At 33.9% G+C, this 21,921-nt stretch overlaps 1 protein-coding gene and 1 long non-coding RNA gene across 2 annotated transcripts in view; one reads left to right on the forward strand and one right to left on the reverse strand.

Moving 5' to 3' along the window:
* The window catches only part of LOC136272945 (calcium-responsive transcription factor-like), a 99,311-nt gene that overhangs the window by 66,692 nt on the left and 10,698 nt on the right, over positions 1-21,921 (forward strand). The window lies entirely within an intron of this gene.
* Positions 11,168-12,425, reverse strand: LOC117680610 (uncharacterized). The gene is made up of 5 exons (XR_010711021.1): positions 12,384-12,425; positions 11,961-11,990; positions 11,773-11,873; positions 11,470-11,500; positions 11,168-11,324 (listed from the first exon to the last, which is right to left on the reverse strand). It is a non-coding gene; the product is annotated as an uncharacterized lncRNA (long non-coding RNA).

Genomic DNA, 21,921 nt, shown 5'->3' on the forward strand with positions numbered 1-21,921 from the left:
GTCAGGAAAGCTGAAACTTGTGTTGAAGCATCCGCAGGTAGTGTAGGTTCAACTTTGTTCAATTTATGAATCCACACATAAAAATACAAGTATATAGAGAAAATTTTTTAAAACAACTTCTTCTCAAAAACCAATTTGCCATAAAAGCTGAAACTTGAGTGGAAGCATCCTCATGTCGATTCAAGTTCAAATCAGGAACTCCGTGGGTAGGATGGTAAACGGGGGGGGGGGGCAAATTTTTACAAAGAAATCTGTAGAGAAAAATCTTGGAAACTCTTCTAAAAACCGTTTGCATAGAAAAGCTGTTCATTAAGTGAAAGCAACCTGAGGTTTTGTTGATTGAAATACGTTAAAATCAATATATTAAGGAGTAGGATGGGGCCAGTTTTACAAAGGCAAACATTTTAATTCACAAAAATTAAAATGTTATAATATCTGGTTTTACTTACATGCAAGCATTTTGACAAATTGCCGAATCTTTAATTTGGCCCCGGGCGATTCTTTGGCATCACAAGTTTGATGTAGTTCTGTATGTAATCAACTGTCTAGGATCTTGTTGAGAACTGCAATGCTCAACGTTTGATATGAAAATAAAATCATCCTGTTAGAAAAGGGACTTGATATTAAACAAAAGAATATCCAAGGAGAAAATGTATTTTTATTCATACATGATCTACATGTACAGATAATTTGTATTAAGACTCCATTAGGCTGATTTTATCTTGTGTGTTGTTGCTCAAGTGAGCGATGTGGCCCATGGGCCTCTTGTTTATGAATATTAAACTTGATTCGAGTGAATTTTCAAGTCTACAATACATTTGTTTATTCTATATGCAATAAATGACGGAAAATCATTTATAATTCGATGCATATGCCCCGTGTTTCTTCTGGAAAGCAAACAACAATATTTTCCCATTTAATATCAAATTTTTTAAGCACACGCTTGCCGCTTTCAAATGTGTTCTTTACTACATTTAAACATTCAAATATCAAATTCGTTACAATGTTTGCATTTTGTAGAAGTAATATTTTTATTCAATTTGTTCACTAACAAATTATTACATAAAGGTTTGTTCAGTAGTTTGTAATTTAACTCCGCTAATACTTTGTCTTTAGTTTTTTAAATTTTCTGTATATTGATTTCCATACATTTTTGCTTTCCAACTTCAATTCCTATTCTAATTTAAATTGGTGCTTAAAATTTATATTTTATCAATCTTGAATAAAAAGTCTTGGTGTTGTGTTGATGGAAAGGTTTTGGCATTTGTTTTGTTTGTATATATGGGATTTTTTTTAAATTCTTAAATATACATGTACATGTATTATATTTGCGTTCAAATTTCGTAAAATAATTGTTTTTTTTAAAGTTTATAAACTTTTAGATTTTAAATTTAGATTCCATATCGACAAGGCATATTCCTTCCTCATTTACTTTACATATGATCGTATTTCTTTTGATCCTATATCTGTTTTATTCCACATGGAATTAAATATTAGCGCTAGCCTTTTAATATTTTTTATATAATCAAAATTATGTTTTTTTCTAAAATGCTAGCTACACATATAAGTTTAAAGATTATTATTGTACCCTCCACCAAGCATCCTTTCGGATGTAGAAGGACGAGGGCCATTCTATGTAATGAGCCTGAGGTATCATGTAACATTTTACTTCGAGCCAGCGAAGCAAACTTTATTTCCAAGAGTCTAAAAATGTCCATATGACGTATGTACTACCTGTGTATTTATCGTATATAAACCCTTGCTCCACAATGATGTCGAACCATTTTTAAACGAATGTTTGTGACAACATTACAACATGTAGGGTGTGCTACTAAATTCATTATATAACACATATTAAGGGCGGGAATATGATACCCTTTTTGAGGCTCAGACTCATAACATAGATGACCCTCATCCTTTACACCCTAAAGGATGCTTGGAGGAGGGTCCATTCCATTATATATCGCCTTTCGGCTGTGCAAAGGGCATCATTATATAAATAGTGCCTGTTTAGGAGCAGGCACGTAGCATCAGGGGAGGGGGCCGGGGGGTGCACTTTTTCTCGCAGCAACTAATTTTCTAAAATGTACATATTAAAATTGAATTATCATGGAGTTGTTCCCCCCACACTTTTTTGGAGTATGTAAAAATTGGAATGAAGAGTGAAATTGAAGTTATAGTTATACTACCCCCCCCCCCCCCCCACCCAATCCCCGGATTAGGATTTTGAAGATTTTGGGAAGTTAACCTTTTTTTTTTGCTTGTCAAGATTTTTTGGATGAGTCTGCCCCCCTTTCCCTTTCAACACTTTCAAAATCGATGCCACGTGCCTGGGGTGGGTAAGAGTTGAAATTGACACCCCGAGAAAACCATTGTCAATTGACGCGAAGTGGGTGTTGACAATCATTATGGTTTTCGATGGGTGTCAATATCAACTCTATCCCTCCAAAACAGACACTTTTTATCTTATTGTACTGAATATCTCATTTTAAAGAAAAAATACTGCTTTTATATAGGAATGAGATAAATTCTATGCCGAACCGTACGCAATTGAGACAGGCTATGGTTATTATTGCTTCTACAAGACCTGATGGGAAGGTGTCGCGGTCTTCTTTGATAAATAGTGGTTCCATACTATCCACATAGTCCATGATGTAAAAAATGACAGTCCCTGTTAATTCCTCAATGTACGCTCTTCCCTCGAAACCCGGTTTGACGTCGTGGAGCGATGACAGATGAAGAAGGTACACTACTCCGGCGAGGGCTAGCGAAGTTTTGAGGGTTTTCGGACCGAAAAAGTCGTTTTCATCTAGTTCGTCTACAAAGTCAATGAAAATAATGCCAGCTTTAGTCGCGACAATGGCCGAGAATAAAAACCATGAACACACGCCGAGCCAGCTTCCGGCTTTCTCCATCGAAGAGTCGGATCTGGAACCTCTTAAATTATGGTAGTTGTTGTTCGTTACGCTCATATAAGACTGCAACAGCGATGTCTTGGATTCATCTCAATCTTTACATTGTTCAGTTAAGCGGTCTCTGACAACGAAAATAACAGGCAATTATATGGTTCATGCGCGGTTCCATATTTCTTTTTTTTTCACTTTGGGAGGGGGGTCCGAAAGATAATTAAGGTTGCTTGACCCGCGGGTGTGAATAATTATTAAAGGCTCAAAGGCGTATATCTTGTAATTTTACTATTTGAATTAATTTGTTTAAATTTTCACGGGGCCCTCCTTTTATCAGCTTTCTAAGGCGGTGCTAGAAAAAAACCTATTCATGCTGTACTCCCACCTTGATTGATATGCAGCAATTTTGCGTAGGACCTAATGTATTCAAAAACAATATTTCATTTTAAAATCGATAAACAATGGAATCTAAGTTTCAAATTTCCTCTTCCTTTTGCAGCTGTGCGTTACTAGAAAAAAAATTTTATTCAACCACTTCCCCCTCTTCAGAATATATAATGTCTATCGCTCTAGTTACTAAAAAGAGTTGTGATTAGAAAATACACTATTTATATAATTTTGAAATTCTTCTTGGAATGTAATGTATGTTTTTTTTATATTTGTCAATTTCTCCGGGTAAAAGGAGATTTGAGGATTTGACGGAAAATGAAACCGATTTAATGAAATTATAATTTAAACTATATATACTACTACAGGTAGATATATACAAACTGCACGTGGAATTCATGTTGACATTGCATTGCGATTATTTGAACTGTTTTGAATTTCAAAGGAATTTACTTGTCTTATTGATAAACATCAAGACTAATGAATAAGTTAATGTACTTGCATTTTCCAATGTTAAGAAATTTTGTGGTATATGTATATCCCATTATAGTGTATCGGACTTTTTAGATGATATTAGCAACAGATGTTATATGTATAGTTAATTAACATGCTCTTTTACCCGGGCTCTTTTAAGACTCTGCTATGATGCCATTTCATCAGCAAACATTGATAGGAAAACGCTTATCATATGTAGTACAATAAATAAACTATTATTTTTTTTTTAAATCTACTGTTTGTATAATATTTAAGTGCTACAAAGGTACCTCAGTATAAACGCTCTCTCTCTCTCTCTCTCTCTCTCTCTCTCTCTCTCTCTCTCATGGGTTACATTCTATTTCATTCGAATCAATCCTTTTTGTCAAATTGCACAAATCGTCGGAAATTCATGTAACTGTGAAAGTGTTGAATTTCGTAAGTATTACTTTATGCATTTTTTATTTCAGCTTTACAAATTAACGTTTATCATTACAATAATAAAATCATTCATATTAAAAAGTTGTGTTATACGTGCAAATGGTCAGTTCTATATTTAATTCTGGTTGTTGATTGGCTGGGAGAATTTTTCCGCGGTGCGTGACAGGTAGTTTTCTAGTGAGGGGTAGTTTTTTTTGTCGAGCTCAGGAGAGGTGGACATTATATGTCTGAGATACACAACTAAATACGACTTCTGACATGACTTCATACTGATCCTGACTTGATTAACAGCATTCATCATGGTCTGCATATGCCCCCTCCAAGAGAAATGACGTCCTCGTCATTATACTAAAGCATATGTAAAACCTGACATAAACAAAAACAAGAGGCCCATGGGCCACATCGCTCACCTGAGGAACAATAGGTATGATAAAATCAGCTTAATGGAGTCATAATACAAACTATCTGGACAATGTTCAATAATACATGTAGTTCCTGTATAAATAAAATCCATTTTCCCCTGGACATTCTTATGTTTATAATCATTAGTCCCTTTTCTAACAGGATGATTTTATAGTCATATCATATGTTGCGTATTGCAGTTCTCAAAAAGATCCTTAACAATAGTTTATATATGGGATATAAACGTACATCAAACTCTGAACCTCCTCGTGAGGCCTAAGAATTGTCCTGGGGCCAAAGTCTTAACAATTGTAAAGAATCATCTAGCTGATTAGTTTCTGAGAAGATTTTTAAAGATCTACCCTATATATTCCTTTGTTAAACTTTGACCCCCCCCCCCCATTGTGGCCCCACCCTACCCCTGGGGATCATGATTTTCACAACCTTGAATCTACACTACCTAAGGATGCTTTCACACAAGTTTCAGCTTTCCTAGCTGATTAGTTTCTGAGAAGAAGATTTTTAATGATTTACTATGTTTATTCCTATGTAAAACATCGACCTCCCATTGTGGCCCAAACCTACCCCCAGGGGTCATGATTTTCACAACCTTGAATCTACACTACCTGAGGATGCTTCCACACAAGTTTCAGCTTTCCTGGCTGAGAAGAAGATTTTTAAAGATTTACTTTATATAATCATATGTTAAACTTCGACCCCCCATTGTGGCCCCAACCTACCCCCAGGGGTTATTATTTTCACAACCTTGAATTTACACTACCTGAGGATGCATCCACACAAGTGTCAGCTTTCCTGGCTGAATAGTTTCTGAGAAAAAGATTTTTAAAGATTTACTGTATATATTCCTATGTAAAACTTCGATCCCCCATTGTGGCCCCACCCTACCCCCGGGGGTAATGACTTTCACAACTATGAATCTACACTACCTGAGGATGCTTTCACACAAGTTTCAGCTTTCCTGGCTGATTAGTTTCTGAGAAGAAGATTTTTAAAGATTTACTCTATATATTCTTTTGTAAAACTTTGACCCACCATTGTGGCCCCACTCTACCCCCAGGGGCCATGATTTTTTCAACTTTGAATTTACACTACCTGAGGATGCTTCCACACAAGTGTCAGCTTTCCTGGCCGATTAGTTTCTGAGAAGAAGATTTTTAAAGATTTACTTTATATATTCGTATGTTAAACTTCGACCCCCCATTGTGGCCCTACCCCCGGGGGCCATGATTTTTTCAACTTTGAATTTACACTACCTGAGCATACTTCCACACAAGTGTCAGCTTTTTCTGACCGATTAGTTTCTGAGAAGAAGATTTTTAATGATTTACTGTATATATTCCTATGTAAAACTTCGATCTCCCATTGTGGCCCCACCCTACCCCCGGGGGTCATGATTTTCACAACTATGAATGTACATTACCTGATGATGCTTTCACACAAGTTTCAGCTTTCCTGGTTGATTAGTTTCTGAGAAGAAGATTTTTAAAGATTTACTCTATATATTTATTTGTTAAACTTCGACCCCCCCCCCCATTGTGGCCCCACCCTCAGGTGAGCTTAAAAGGTTAAGTTTACAATACAATAATTGTTTAAGTTGGTTTCTGGAAGAACAGACTTTGAAAATTTTCTTAATAAATATTGACAATTTTTTTACTCTTTTAATCTTTAGTTTTTAATATCTGTGTACAAACATAGAACTGTGAGCAAATCTCTGTATCTTGCTTATAAATCGAAGCGAAACACTCAAATATGGTTAGTAAATAGAAATTGTAAACAATTAAACACAAGAAACATGCACTATAACAAATAAAGAACACAATTTATTTTTTCGAAATGAATCATATATATACATGTATATACCTACATATTTCCGTCAGCGATATCAAACTCTATTTAAACTGAATAAACTCGAGAAAATGCCGAGCGACTCAACAAAACCTATTGCATTGTAATCTACCATTACGCAAAAGATAATGCCGAATTACCGATAGAATGAATTGTATTTCAGTACTTTTTTGATACATCAGATTTTGCTTAATTTGCGCAGGTAAACAGTTAACTGTTTGATTTACCGAAGTATCTGTTTGATTTAATACGTAAAAATCACGAAATATAGACCATAGTCTCCAAGTTACAAAGCATAAATAATGAAAACGAAACGAAAATCAGAACAAGCTAACACCAACGTCATGTGTGAAAACTGTCAACGCATTGAAATATTTAGCCTCAATTTACTTCACAAAATCGGCACCAATATATTTTGCATTTTTCAAAAATTTCTCTTCATACGCGAACTGTTGCATAACAAGCAAATTCATCATAGTCAGGTCGACCCTTTTTCGTATAATGTCATAGCTGCTTTAAACAAAGAGCCTCGTTTTAGAAGTATGGACTACGAGTCTTGGTAAAATGGGTATGCAAACCCGGGCCGTGGCAAAATAAAAGCCGGGGCAGATCGGCAATCGTCAATTCCAAATACGCATTATTTTGCGGCATATTTACAGCGAATACAAATATTACTGGTCCATCAAATATCCTGAAATTTTAATGAGATTGGCAGATTAATAACTGCCAATCTTTTGTTTTGCCCAGGCCAAGTCTTGCCTACCCATTTTACCGGATGCCGAACGCGAAGCTGAAACACGCCTTTCCTTTATTATTAATTTCGTAATAACTCAGATTTGAAACAGAATTAGACCTTTATTTTTGCAATTTATATTTTCCTTCCCATAAGGATAATTTATGCTAAACTACGTTGAATTGAAATCAGTAGTTCTTGAGAAGAAGATTTTTAAAAATGCAACCCCTTTTTCTACAGTTTCAAGGTTTTCTCCGCTTTGAATACAGATCGGACTTTTATTTCTGCAATTTATATTCGCCATCCCTTAAGGATGCTTTGTGCCAAATTTGGTTGAAATTGGATAAGCGGTTTTAGAGAAGAAGTTCAAAATGTAAAAAGTTTACAGACGGACGGACGGACAGACAGACGGACAGACGGGCGACGGACAAAATGTGATCAGAATTTCTCGCATTATCACCGGTGTGAGATCGGTTTGTCCGGTGTGAGACAGCAGTGTGAGATTTTACGGTCTTACACTGTGTATTACTACGCCGTTTTAAAACGTAAACAAACGTTGTCTGCTGTAGGGAAATGCAAAATAGTGCATTGAGATTATCCATCAAGTAATTGTGTTGCATAATTAATTACAATTTTTCATATTTTCATTGAAAAAACTGTCGTATGCTTTCATTTAACTTGCACTATTTGAAGCACGCGGGGGGATAAACTGAAAGTAATCTTTTGAACGTCATAACAGAAAGTTGTCAAACATCATTTTTAAGCTAATATAATGCGAGAAAAATAATCATTCATTATAAACTCGTGTGGGATAGTGAAATTCCACCTCGGTGCCAAGATTCACGGTCTAGGACTCGGCAAAGCCTCGTCCTAGACGGTGAATCTTGTCCCCTCGGTGGAATTTCACTATCCCACACTCGTAATAATGAATGATTCTATTAAGCTCACTTGAGCTTTCAGCTCAGGTGAGCTAAAAAAGCCCTATGATTTATCTAGTACAACATTCATCATGGCCCTGCAGACCATATTAACAACAAACTCACTTTCTCTCATTCATTTGGGTTGTTTACATGGACGTGATGATTTTCGCAGTCAAACGTTTCCATTTTCATATGACTCCCTGATTTTTCCGGTATTCTCATCTTCATGTTGTTCGATCTGCTCTAGCTCTATACAAGGATCATCATCGTCATCATCCTCATCATCATCCTCCTCAGCATCATCCTCATCATCATCCTTATCATCAGCTCCTCTCTCATACTCGTCACTTGCATCATTATTGTAATCTTGTGACGGTTTCAGTGGCCCAGGCACAACTTTACGACATAATAATTCATCGTCGGAAGAATCATCAGTCTCTTCACTCCTTGATTCTGGAGCTACTGCTGCCGTTGTTCTCTGATCAGAGTTCTTTTTCCTTATTTTTGTTTTGCCTCATAAAACTGTTGGATTAATTTTTCACTGGGATAAATATTTCCGTAAATACCTTACAATTTTTGTAATATTTGTTTTGGAGTTGCATCAGTTGGTAACGTTAGCAGCGAACTCCTAGCCTTTCCTTTAAGCGACGAACGTATGGCTTGTAATATCAAACTTGTTGACGCTGAGCCATCATTAATTTCCACACCTCAAAAAACGTCTCAAATTTTTCTTCTCCTGAAAAAACTGTAAACCGAGGCCTTACATTCGTTGCATCATATAAGACACTTGTATGCCCTTCTGTAAATTGATTCTGCATTTGCGACTGATCTTCAAATTTGACGTTACGAACATGACGAACTGCATGAATGGGCAATTCACAGAAGCGCATTAACAACTCTGACTTGATCGACGTCGCTGCATTGGGACGATTGTATGAAACTTGTTTCAATATAGTGTGTTTAAAACTGGCGAAACTCGAAACTTGAAAGACAAGTTTGTCAGGATTTTGGAATATAGAATGAGCCGCGATTCTAGTTCGAGCCAGGACACACTGAATAATAATCACTCGAGGGAAAACGTTCATAATCGGACTGCGGTGAAGCGGGGACCTTTTCTCCAAAGGTCTCCGATGGGAGAGCTCTGTATGATGACGGGCCCCCTAATGACCCCAATGGATACTTCCGGCACCCTCTCAGGCTGCGGAGACTGCCATCAGTAGTGAAGCGTCTGCCTTAGCGTATGAATACAGCAAACTTCCGGCGCTGGACGCCAGTGGAATGAAAATTGGAGAAACTAATGATTACAAGGACATCATAAGAGCCAACCAAAGCCCGGAGCAGACTGGATTTCCTATCCAATCAAGGAATATAGTGTTCATCGTTTTCTTTTTTTTAAAATGAAAGCAGCGGTGTCAATAAACACCCAGATGACTATGGGAGATTTTCAAATATAATGTAATATTTATCAAATTCAATTTTTTTACATGATATCCTATAGACCTTCTACATGTATATAATTTATCAAACAAATGAGAAACACACAACATAAATGCTTTAACATATATTCTTTTAAATGTCACAGATAGGTGTATTTAAATTCCGTAGCATAAGCTGGTCGCAAGTAATAAAACAAATTGATAATGAATCAATCATTGGAATCCAAAGAACTTTTTGACCCTGTATCGAAAGCTGGGAGATGTTTGCTTTGTTTTTTTCTTTGGGACCTGAAATAATATAGGTAATAAAAGTATGTTAAAGTATGTACACACAAAGTAACATTTTTTTTGGTGGTAAAAATGAAATTTACTATAGTTTTTTTTTCGATATTTGATTAAATGCAAGTTATTGTCTATATATATATGTGGTCTTGATTTTGGCTAAATTTTATTTTTGATTTTGAATGGTTTACAATGCTTTAGTAATGCATATCTAATGATCTACCAAAATTTGAGTGTTGGTCATAAAATTTAAAGCAAGATACAAACTCTCAATTCTTTGCTAGGTAAACAAGGCTCGTGCTTTGTTTATGTTTACATTGGTACAAAAACTGGTAAAAGGTTTTTTTCAAGCTGATTTTTCTATCTGCTGATTTGTTTTGATCCCTAACAAACAAGTTCCTATCGTGTTTGTCAGATTTATTTTAGGTCCAAACACGGAATATTCAAAATGTAAATAAAGACATCATTCAAGCTTTGCTGACATAACAGAAAATTGTGACCTCTGTATCTCGTTTATAACTCGACGATTGACCCTTAAATTTTGGTTGCCTATTATCTCCTCACGCATCTTGTGCGAGGGGGATATAGTATCGCTGCTCTCTCTCTCTCTCTCTCTCTCTCTCTCTCTCTCTCTCTCTCTCTCTCTCTCTGCATTTTCAGCCGTTTAGCAAAATTCAAAGAAAATCCTCTCATGAATGTTAATCAAACTTTGTACACTTCGTTGGACTGGTAAAAGGACAAACGCTATTGATTTTTAAGTCAACTGCTTAAATATTTTTTAAATTATCGGAAAAAAACCGAAATTAAAACAGAAATTTTATGTACGACTTGACAATAGACATTTCCAGTAATTATATACATTTACATCTACCGAGTATGATTCCCTCTAATTCTTCCGGAAACTTAATTATAGTTAGTTCATACCTCTAGCTTTATAGAACAGTTGTAGAAACTGACAGGGCTGAAATCCACACGCCCCGTTTATTGATCGGTCGAAACCTGCAGCGACGTAAGAAAAATCATGGACTGCACAATTTAATGATGATGATGTCAGACTCAAATTCCCGTAGGAGATTATTTGGCCGTTTTTTTTAAGCTAACGCACTAATGTACATTAACAGTAATTTACTTAAATTTAGTTTATTTTACTTACTCCTTTTACAATAAATTTATTAATGTGTTACTAAAAGAAAGATGTAAATATATACAATAAAATGCTTTACTTGATGATTCATGCGGGTAATAAAGGTAGCGATCATTGCAGAAAAAAATTACTTAACCCGAGTTATGTATTTTTTCTGCAATGTCGCCACCTTCATAAAAGCATGTCATATGTGAATGTCTGCTAAATATTTACACACGGTATTTCCTTAAATTACATTGTTCTAAATACACTTAAATGTAAAAAAAAAAATGTTCTTACCCTTTCTTTTCTTCCAGGTCTCTTCAGAAACTCCAAAATTCGTCCCTGACTCTTCTAATAAATTAAAAAGAAAGATACCAACTAAGTCAGAATGTTTAAAGTTGACTTAATAGTATAACGACATCTTCATTTTATTTTGAGAGAGAGAGAGAGAGAGAGAGAGAGAGAGAGAGAGAGAGAGAGAGATACGAATCCTTACCAATCCGTCTTCTGGATTTCCAGATTCTCTCCTTAATAATAATAAAAGGTAAAAAAGGTCCAGTGTTATCAATTATATCAACGTTCTATTTAAAGGACCAGCATTGCACCAATTACAGGGAATGAAACAATAACCACAATTTTATTTAAAAATTCAAATCTTGATTGGACTCTGGAAAATCAATTTCTGAGGCAATCTTATTTGAAACATATCCTTGCATATATTTGTAAAATATAATTTATGTATTTCACCAATTATTGAAAAACAAATTTCTAGATATACATGCATAAGATAAATCCTTACCCAGAACAAGATGGCCTGTTGTTGTTCATGTCTTTGGGGATCATCTTTGTGAAAGACTCCTGGGTCATTCTATCCAGGTTTAAAGCACGCGCATAGGCTCTCTGTGTAAAAAATAAAATAAAATAAAATACTTCAATGGTCATAATTTCGATTTGAAAATATGAGCGTACCATGTATACATTACTTACGTCCACTCTGCTGTTAAACTTCTGCACTTCCTGCAGAGAGAAAAAGTCATATGATTCTTCGATTTGATATCTCAATTTACCCAAAAAAACCCGCAATTACCTTAAAATACATGTAGCAAAGTAATATAAAGATACAACTTCTTATGAAAATCTCCTAAACATCATGTATGAAAACAAATAATATTGTATAAATATCAGGTAAACTAATCACAACTCAATTAAATCATTCATTACATGAGTAAAATACGGCGTTTACAGTATCATCATTTCAGATTTTTGTGAAATAAATATGTCAAAAATATTACACACTAGCCCTGACTGTTGCTGAAAATCCTATGTAATTAGTTTGGATGAATTTCACACGAAAAGTTTGGGTAAGTTTTACGGAGTATAAAGTTATACGAAGTAAAAAGTTATACTTACAGTCTTGAGCGCTTTGATGGTTGCTTTGCAGCTGCAAAATTGAAAAGATCTATCCATCATGAATTGGGTATTTAGGAATTATTCTTATCTCTTTTCGTAAAGTAAAAGAAATCGGACACGTTTATTTTAGCGCAGTATCTTTTTTCGTAGAGTAAAAGAAATCGGACACGTTTATTTTAGCGCAGTAACACTGTTTGCAGGATTATTAAGCGTTTTGCTCAGTCAGTGTAGTATAAGACTCTTCGATAGCCCAAATTGAATATGTAAGGTTGGTAGTTATATTTAAATACACTCGACATGAATGAATCCTTTGTGGTCTGGTAAGTCGTTCTGCTATATAATTTTCAGTCTTCGCACAATGAAGAAACATGGTTAATGTAACAAATATGTTGGAGAAAGCCTATGTCCGTATTCGAGTAATTACTCCCCATATTCTTGTAATCATTTTCAAATAATACATATACCGCACAAAAACATTACAGATGAATGAGTATTGTAAAGATTTGCATTAGCCTTAATTTCTTTTCTCTTTTTTTTCTCTCAAAAACTACGAAAATCTGACATTTTAACAAATCATTTCAAATAATTTTTAGGAGTTTTATATATTGAGTAAACTTGGTTAATATATTTCCTAAAACCTTCTAATCAAAGGCAAATCTAAAATAGATAATAAAATTTATGTGAAGAACGATAACTCCAAAACAAAGAACAATAACTCTAAGAGATTTTGGCAAATGCGCAATAAATGAAATACGGTATACATCATAAACTTCTCCTTTAAAGAAATAATCGTTTGCCCGATGGAATCAGATGATCTACACAAAGAATTTAAGGTCAAATTCACTCCCTCTCTCTCTCTCTCTCATATATGGATGCGGTTTTTTTCTACAAATATTGACCACGAATTCGTTAATGAAAAAATGATTGACCCCTATTCCGCAACAAACGATGGTGCGTCCGAATATTCCAAAAGATTAACTGCTGTTATGAAAAGAACACTTTATGAGGAAAATCTTGGGAACACTTCGATAAAAGGTTAAAAAACAGCTACCGATGAAGATATTAAAATGTTTAAGGACAACTGGCAAACAGATTCAATAAAACGTAGCACAAAAAGGGATGTGAAAACCATACAAAGTACCTACTTTATTATATTTTTTAATTTAAAAAACTTATATATAAATTCCATACTCGGTAGTTAAAATTTATATTTTGTGTATTTTGAATATCCATTTTATAGAAACTTTACTCAAAATTATGACAAATATAAACAAAACGTACGTAAGTGGAAATTGGGGAGGGGTCTTCACAAAATAGAAATTTAAAATCAGCAAAATTAAGAAAAAATGCCCAGTTAACAATTTTTTTTAAAATTTAAAAATTGAATTTTATTAATTATTTTTTTTAGAATAGAGTTGAGAAACGTTTGGTTTGGAATTGATTTTTTTTTCACAATTGATACTGCCGACCTCAACTCCAAAATATGCAAATTTTATGCTGAAGCTCGTCCATTGGGTATAACAACAGAAAATACTGAATATCACAAGAATACCACGAAAAACATTCAAGCATGCAGGCCGTTAACACAAAAAATTGTTTAGTTGCCCCATTAACACTTTTCATTTACAAAACCGATCCGAACGCAAATACTTTGTTCGATCACTGCACAAAATAAGTGATTAATAATCTCAACGAGGATACCTGGTGTTTAAAAAAAAACAATGAAAAAATACCACTTTTCCAATCTAATGAAAATTAACATTTCATCTCGCTTTTGTACATACAGTCCATCACTACGTCCCCGGGTAAAGCACCAATGCAAGATGCAGTCCTTAATATGTGTATCGGATACATTATTATTTTGAAAAGAATTACCATATGGGTAATAGAAAATGTTAAAGTTTAGATATCAAAAGTTGAGACAATTCCTTTTCTTTTGTATTTTTTAGCATCGTCAGAACGGCACAATGTGCCGTAAAATATTCTTTGAATGAGTTTTTTTTTCTCACGCTGATCTTTTCTGATCACATTTTGTCTTTCGTCCGTGTGTCCGTCCGTAAACGTTTCATATTTTTAACATCTTTGACACGACCACTGGGTCATTTTCAACCAAACTTGGCACAAAGCACCCTTAGGCATAGGACATTTACAGTTGTGAAAATTAAGGACCACGCCTTTTTTCCAAAGGAGATAATTGGGAATTATTATTATTCAAAAATCTTCTCAAAACCCATTTGGCCTGGAAAAATGAAACTTATGTAAAAGGATCCTCGGCTAGTGTATATTCAAAGTTAAGGAAATTATGACCCCAGGGTAGGGCTGGACAACAATCGGGGTGGGTCAAAGTTTTACAAAGGTATATATAGTGTAAGTCTTAAGAAATCTTCTCAGAAACCAAACAGTCAGGAAAGCTAAAAGTTATGTTTAAGCATCCTCGGGTGGGATAGATTCAAGTTTGTTCAATCCATAATATTCAGGGATAGAGTGGGTTTGCAATGCGGGATAGAATATTTACGTAGGAATACTGTAGAAGCACATATTTTTGTTGGAATAAAATTTCTTTGTTTTTAAACCAAATACAATCTCGTTTGCAATTGATTTCATTATGTTGTAATCCCTTAAATTTATCACGTATCAACTGTGTATTAATTAATACTTGGGTTAAAAATTCATTATGCATTTAATTTTGTAGATTTATACTGCCAATAAATATAACAATGAAAAATGATATCCTCATCGAATATTTCTGCTTCCGAAGTATATAGAGAAAAATATTTAAAAATCTTCTGATGAAAAACCAATTGGCGAGAGAAGCTGAAACTCTATGGGTAGGGACCGGATAGATTCAAGTTTGTTCAAATCATGATCTCTGGGGATAGGATTGGCAAAGGGGGTTGGAAATTTTAACATAGGAATATTTAGAGAAATATTTGAAAAATCTTCTAAAAACCATTTGCTTACAAATGCTGTAACTTATGTGAAAGCAAGGTAGTGTCAATTCAAAATCAAAATCTTTAGGGGGGCTACATACGGGATCCAATTTTACAAAGGAAAATATTTTCATTCACAAAAACTGAAATGTATAATATATGGTTTAACTTATATGCAAGCATTTTGACAAATTTTTGTTTCTTAATTTTTTTTTTTAGACTTTTGCCCCTGGACGGACGATGCTTGGGCCTAACAAAGGGTTCAAAGTTCACTTTAAAATCATCCTGTTAGAAAAGGGACTTGATTATAAACATAAGAATATCCAAGGGGAAACGGATTTTTTATTTATACAGGATCTACATGTAATGTGCAGATATTTTGTATTATGAATCATTTAATATTTATTCGTTTGATGAGATTGATGAATTAAGTTAAGGCATACAAAATCACGCAAGATTTTCTTAAAATAAATATGTCTACAATATTATATAGTAGCCCTAATTGTAGCTGAAAATCATTTATGATATTTTGATGCATTGCACACAGGTTACAACTGGAAAATTGGACAAATTAATACAAGTTAAGGTATACTTACAATCTCTTTGGTTGTTGCTTTGCAATACTCTATTAGTCTCTCCATAATACGTGTCTTTATAAAATTAATTAAAAATGCCGATTCTTCGCTGTATGCTGCCTCTCACTCTTTGTTGTAGTGATAATTGTGACGTCACTGTATTTGTTACGTTTAATCATGTGGTTTGATTATGCTTTACGTCATTAAAAATCGCAGTTGTCGTTCATTACGCTCGTTATAAGAATGCAATAGCGATGTCTGGGATTTTTATCAATCTTCCTTAAATTGTTCGGTTAAGAGGTGTCTGACAACGAAAAGCACATACAATGTATGGTTCGTGCGTGGATCTAAATTTCTTTTTTTTTTACGCTGGGAGGGGGGTTCAAAAGATAATTTAGTTTGCTTGACCCGTGGGAGGGAATTAAAGGCTCAGAGGCGTATCTCATGTCATTTTATTATTTGAATTAATTTATTTAAATTTTCAAGGGAGCCCTCCTTATATCAGCTTTCTAAGGTGGTGCTAGAAAAACAAAAACCTTATTCATACTGTACTCCTACCTTGATTGATATGCAGCAATTTTTCGTAGGACCTAATGTATTCAAAAACAATATTTCATATTAAAATCGTTAGACGTAGACAATGGAATCTAAGTTTCTAATTTCTTCTTCATTTTGCAGCTGTGCGTTACTAGAAAATTATTTCATTCACCCCTTTTTTTAAAGAATATATAATGTCTATCGCTCTTGTTACTAAAAGGAGTTGTGATTAGAGAATTCACTATTTATATAATTTTGAAATTCTTCTTCAAATTTAATGTATTTTTCTTTTATATTTGTCAATTTCTCCGGGCAAAAGGAGATTGGGGATTTGACGGGAAATGAAACCGATTTACATTAATGAAATAACAATATTTTATGCAAACTATATATAGTTCTACAGGTAGTACAAATACATCTACACAAACTACACATGCAATTAATGTTGACATTTCATTGCAATTACTAGTACATGTATTTGAACTATTTTGAATTTCAACGGAATGTACTCGTCTTATCGATAAACTTCCAGACTAGTGAATAAGTTAATGTACTTGCATTTTCCAATGTTCAGAGATTTTGTGGTATATGTATATCCCATTATAGTGTATCGGTCTTTTTAGATGATATTATCAACAGATGTATATATGTATAGTTTATTAACATGCTCTTTTACCCGGGCTCTTTTAAAACTCTGCTATGATGCCATTTCATCAGCAAACATTGAAAGGAAAACGCTAATCATATGTAGATCAATGAATGGACTATTATTTTTAAAAAAATCTACTGTTTAAATAAAAAAGTGCTACAAAGGTACCCCAGTATAAACGCTCTTCTCTCTCTCTCTCTCTCTCTCTCTCTCTCTCTCTCATGGGTTACGAATAAACCATTTTTGTCAAATTGCACAAATCGTCGGAAACTCATGTAACTCTTTTCATGTTTCCGATCCAATCAAGGAGTATAGTGCTAGTGTTCATCATTTTCTTTTTTTTTTTAAGATGAAAGCAGCGATGTCAATAAACACCCCGATAACTATGGGAGATTTTCAGATATAATGTAATATTACATAATTACATAATATCCTAGACCTTCTATATAATTTTTCAAACAAATGACAAACACACAACATAAATGCTTTAACATATATTTTTTTAAAATGTCACACAAAGGTATATTTAAATTCCGTAACATAATCTGGTCGCAAGTAGTAAAACAAATTGATAATGAATCAATTCAATTTCAATTTCTTTATTGCAAAAGACATACGTCTTATAGCACTTATAAGGTGAACATTACAAAAATATAGGCAAAAATGGACGGTCAGTCCTTACAAATCTTGCAGTTTGCGTGCACTCATATGTTTAAAGAATAATTTGTATTTGGAGAATGACATGTGTATACAGGTTACTGAAAAATATACACACAAAAATAACACATATATATTATATATATATTGATAGTATTAATAATTAAAATCAGCAAATGAGACAATATAGTTCAAACCATTCTGAGTGTGAGGGCTTTGTAAATGAATTTTCCTAAATTACACAATTCCTCTTTACATTGTTAACACTTAGTAACTGTATTAATTCAGGCACGTAGCATCGTTTTTGAAAGGGGGGGGGGGCAGACTCATCCAAAAAATCTTGACAGGAAAAAAAAAAAAAAAAAAAAAAAAAAAAGGGAAATTTAAAGTTTCCCAAAATCTTCAAAATCCTAATCCGGGGGGGGGGGGGCGGAGGGGGGGGGGCTGGCGTAGTATTACTTCAATTTCACTCCTCATTTGCTTATTTTCATATCAATTTTTTACATACTCCCATAAAAAGTGGGGGGTGGGGCAACTCCATGATAATTTAATTTTTTATATGTAAATTTTAAAATATTTGTTGCTGCGACAAAAAGTGTGTGTGGGGGGGGGGGGGGGGCAGGCCCCCCTGATGCTACGTGTCTGTAATTTGTACATGGATGGTTCACACCAGCATTACTTTTTATAACCTTGATCGTAATGCTAAATACACAGGGCATACAAGTATAAAATGATATTCGTCTACAATGTCTGTAATACAAGTTTTACAAAATCTTTTGTCTCTTGTTATATTTTTATGTCATCCTGTTTCAATAAGCAGATTATGCGTGGACATGTGAGGAATCAATCATTGGAATCCAAACAACTTTTTAACTCTGTATCGAAAGCTGGGAAATGTTTGCTCTGGTTTTTTCTTTGGGACCTAAAATAATGTAGGTAATACTACGTCAAAGTATGTACATACAAAGTAACATTTTTTTGGTGGTAAAAATGAAATTTACTATAGTTTTTTTTACGATATTTGATTAAATGCAAGTTATTGTCTATATATACGTGGTCACGATTTTGGCTAGATTTTATTTATGAATTTGCATGGTTTACAATGCTTTAGTAATGCATATCTAATTATCTAATGATCTACCCAAATTTGAGTGTTTGTCATCAAATTTAAAGCAAGATACACTATACAAACTTTTAATTCTTTGCTACGTAAACAAGGCTCGTGCTTTGTTTATGTTTACATTGGTACAAAAACTTGTAAAAGTTCTTTTTCAGGTTGATTTTTTCTATCTGCGGATTTATTTTGATCCTTATACAGTCGTTTACCGGTAACGAATATTTGCTAGTATCGAATAATTTTTACAAAAAATTATTGGTGAAAGACGAAGTTCAGGTTTTAAAAAATCCTAGCTAGGTAATTATAAAACAAAAATAAATATTCTATCAGTGTGTGAAGTTGTTTTACATTTGCACGATTATTAACCGTATTGTTTACAAATTAAAAAGGCGACCCAGATATGAGCTACCGGAAGTGCAAGGCAGAAAAAACGAAAGTGTGAAAACAATTCAGCCTAACTATGAAAATAAGTTTGTTATTGACCCCTATTTAGTGGGTAATTAGTAATTATAATCCATTTAATAAGATTTTGCATCAGATCAAATAATAATTGAGCTTTGAATGAAATTACGACTTCAGATAGAACCACATGTAGTTTTTCCTAGTTTCGGTTCATTGCGATAGAAGCATTATTGATAGATATACGGGCAAAACAAAGGCAAATGACAATTACTTAATATCATCAATTACTATTATAGAGTGTTTTATGAAAATTTAATTTCATAGGGTAACGCAAATGAAAACTGTGCAAGTCCAGTTTCAATTTGACGGGAAAACGGTATGACAAAAATAACGATCATATTATTTGTTTACATGACATATTCCCACAATTATTTTTCCTTCTTCATTTATAAGTCTATTAACACGTACCTCTGGTATATTTTTGAAATTATTTCGTCTCAAAATATTCAGTCAGAAGTAATAGAGGGCGCTTGATTCGATACTGGAATACGAATTCGAAACTAAATATATAGGAAAATGGAGGGGGTGTAATTACTATATCCATAATTCATCCTTTATATTTTCGGAAGTTTGATACTACAGTGTAGAAGGACAAAGAAACGTGATTTAAACAAACAATAAAAACATTTGGAATTCCGATAATAATAGTCGCATCCACGACGAAACCGCATACTGATTCGTTACCGGTATAACGACTGTATAATAACTCAAAGAAAATAAATTGCTTTTCTCTATGATTCATACGGGTTATAAAGGTAGCGAGTATTGCAGAAAACAACTATACACAATCCACGTCCGTGGGTTATGTATTTTTTCTGCAATGTCGCCACCTTCATAAAAAACCTTTCATGTGTGAATAAAATTTAATACCATGGTGACAGTTTCGCAAGATTGCTAAACATGCACACGTGGTACTTTCTTTGAAAACACATATTGTTCTAGATAAATGTCTAAAATAATGATGAATCCTTACCAATCCGTCGACTGGATCTTCAGATTCTCTCCTTGAAAATAAAAAGTAAAAATGGCCAGTGTTAACCAATGTTTCGACTTTCTGATGAAAGGCCCAGCATTGCACCAGATACAGGGAATGAAACAATAACCACAATTAAAAAAAAAATTCAAATCTTGATTGGAAAATCAATTCCTGAAGCAATCTTATTTAAAACATATCCTTGCAGATATTTGTAAAATATAATTAATGTATTTCACCAACTATTTAAAAACAATTTCTAAATATACATGCATAAGATAAATCCTTACTCAGAACAAGATGGCGTGTTGTTGTTCATGTCTTTGGGGATCATCTTTGTGAAAGACTCCCGAGTCATTCTATCCAGGTTTAAAGCACGCGCATAGGCTCTCTGTGTAAAAAATAAAATAAAATACTTCAATGGTCATAATTTCGATTTGAAAATATTGTCTACAATGAGCGTACCATGTATACATTACTTACCTCCACGCTGCTGTTAAACTTCTGCACTTCCTGCAGAGAGAAAAAAGTCGTATGATTCTTAAATTTGATATCTCAAAAAACCACAATTACCTTAAAATAGCAAAGTAATATAAAGATACAACTTCTTAAGAAAATCTCAGAAACATCATGTATGAAAATCAATAATAGTGTATAAATATCAGGACAACTAATCACAACATAATTAAATAATTAATTACGTGAGTAAAATACAGCGTTTACAGCTTGATCATTTCAGATTTTTGTGTAATAAATATGTCAAAATTATTACACACTAGCCCTGACTGTTGCTGAAAATCATATGTAATTAGTTTGGGTGTATTTCACACGAAAAGTTTGGGAAAGTTTTACAGAGTATATAGTATACAATTATTTAATGCTTGAACAGTCAATAGAACAGTATATTTTTCCTGAGGTGCAGGGAAGAGCTCAGTATGATCTATTGCCCGAGGCCAACAGCCGAGGGCAATAGATCATACTGTGCTGTTCCTGCACAAAGGGAAAAAAATTCTGGTCTATTGACTGTTCAAGCATTAAATAATTGTTTTATTACCTAATTCCTTTTTTAGTTTTCGGGGTTTACAATTTGCATATTGCAGATGGTTTCGTGCCATGATTATGCAACCTGTTGCATGCATTACAGCATCTCAATTTAATATTAGCTTACAAAAAAGGGGGAGTCTTCCGCACATTAGATTTTAAATAGTCTTTTACCTTATATAAAGCTTCAAAACTGTTGATTATTTGATACTCCATTTTGATAACATTGAATTTTTTCCCCAAGTACTAAAAACAGCGTCTATGTAAAGGAATATACATTCCCTGAGAACTATCGAAAGGATGTAAGATTAACATACCCGCATTCTGAAATGCATTGCAGGTTCAATAGATCGCAGTCTATTGACCGGCAGTCCAATAGATTGCAGTCTATTGACCGGCGGTCCAATATATCGAAGTCTATTGACCGGCGGTCTAATATATTGAAGTCTATTGACCGGCAGTCTAATAGATCGCAGTCTATTGACCGGCAGTTCAAAATAGACGCAAATATTTAATTTGTAATAAAACAACAAAATCCCTTTGATTAGGTAATAATGATACTTACAGTCTTAGCTCTGATGTTTGCTTCGCGGCTGC

Source organism: Magallana gigas, chromosome 2 (assembly GCF_963853765.1).
Source record: "Magallana gigas chromosome 2, xbMagGiga1.1, whole genome shotgun sequence".
NCBI classification, from domain to species: Eukaryota; Metazoa; Mollusca; class Bivalvia; order Ostreida; family Ostreidae; genus Magallana; species Magallana gigas.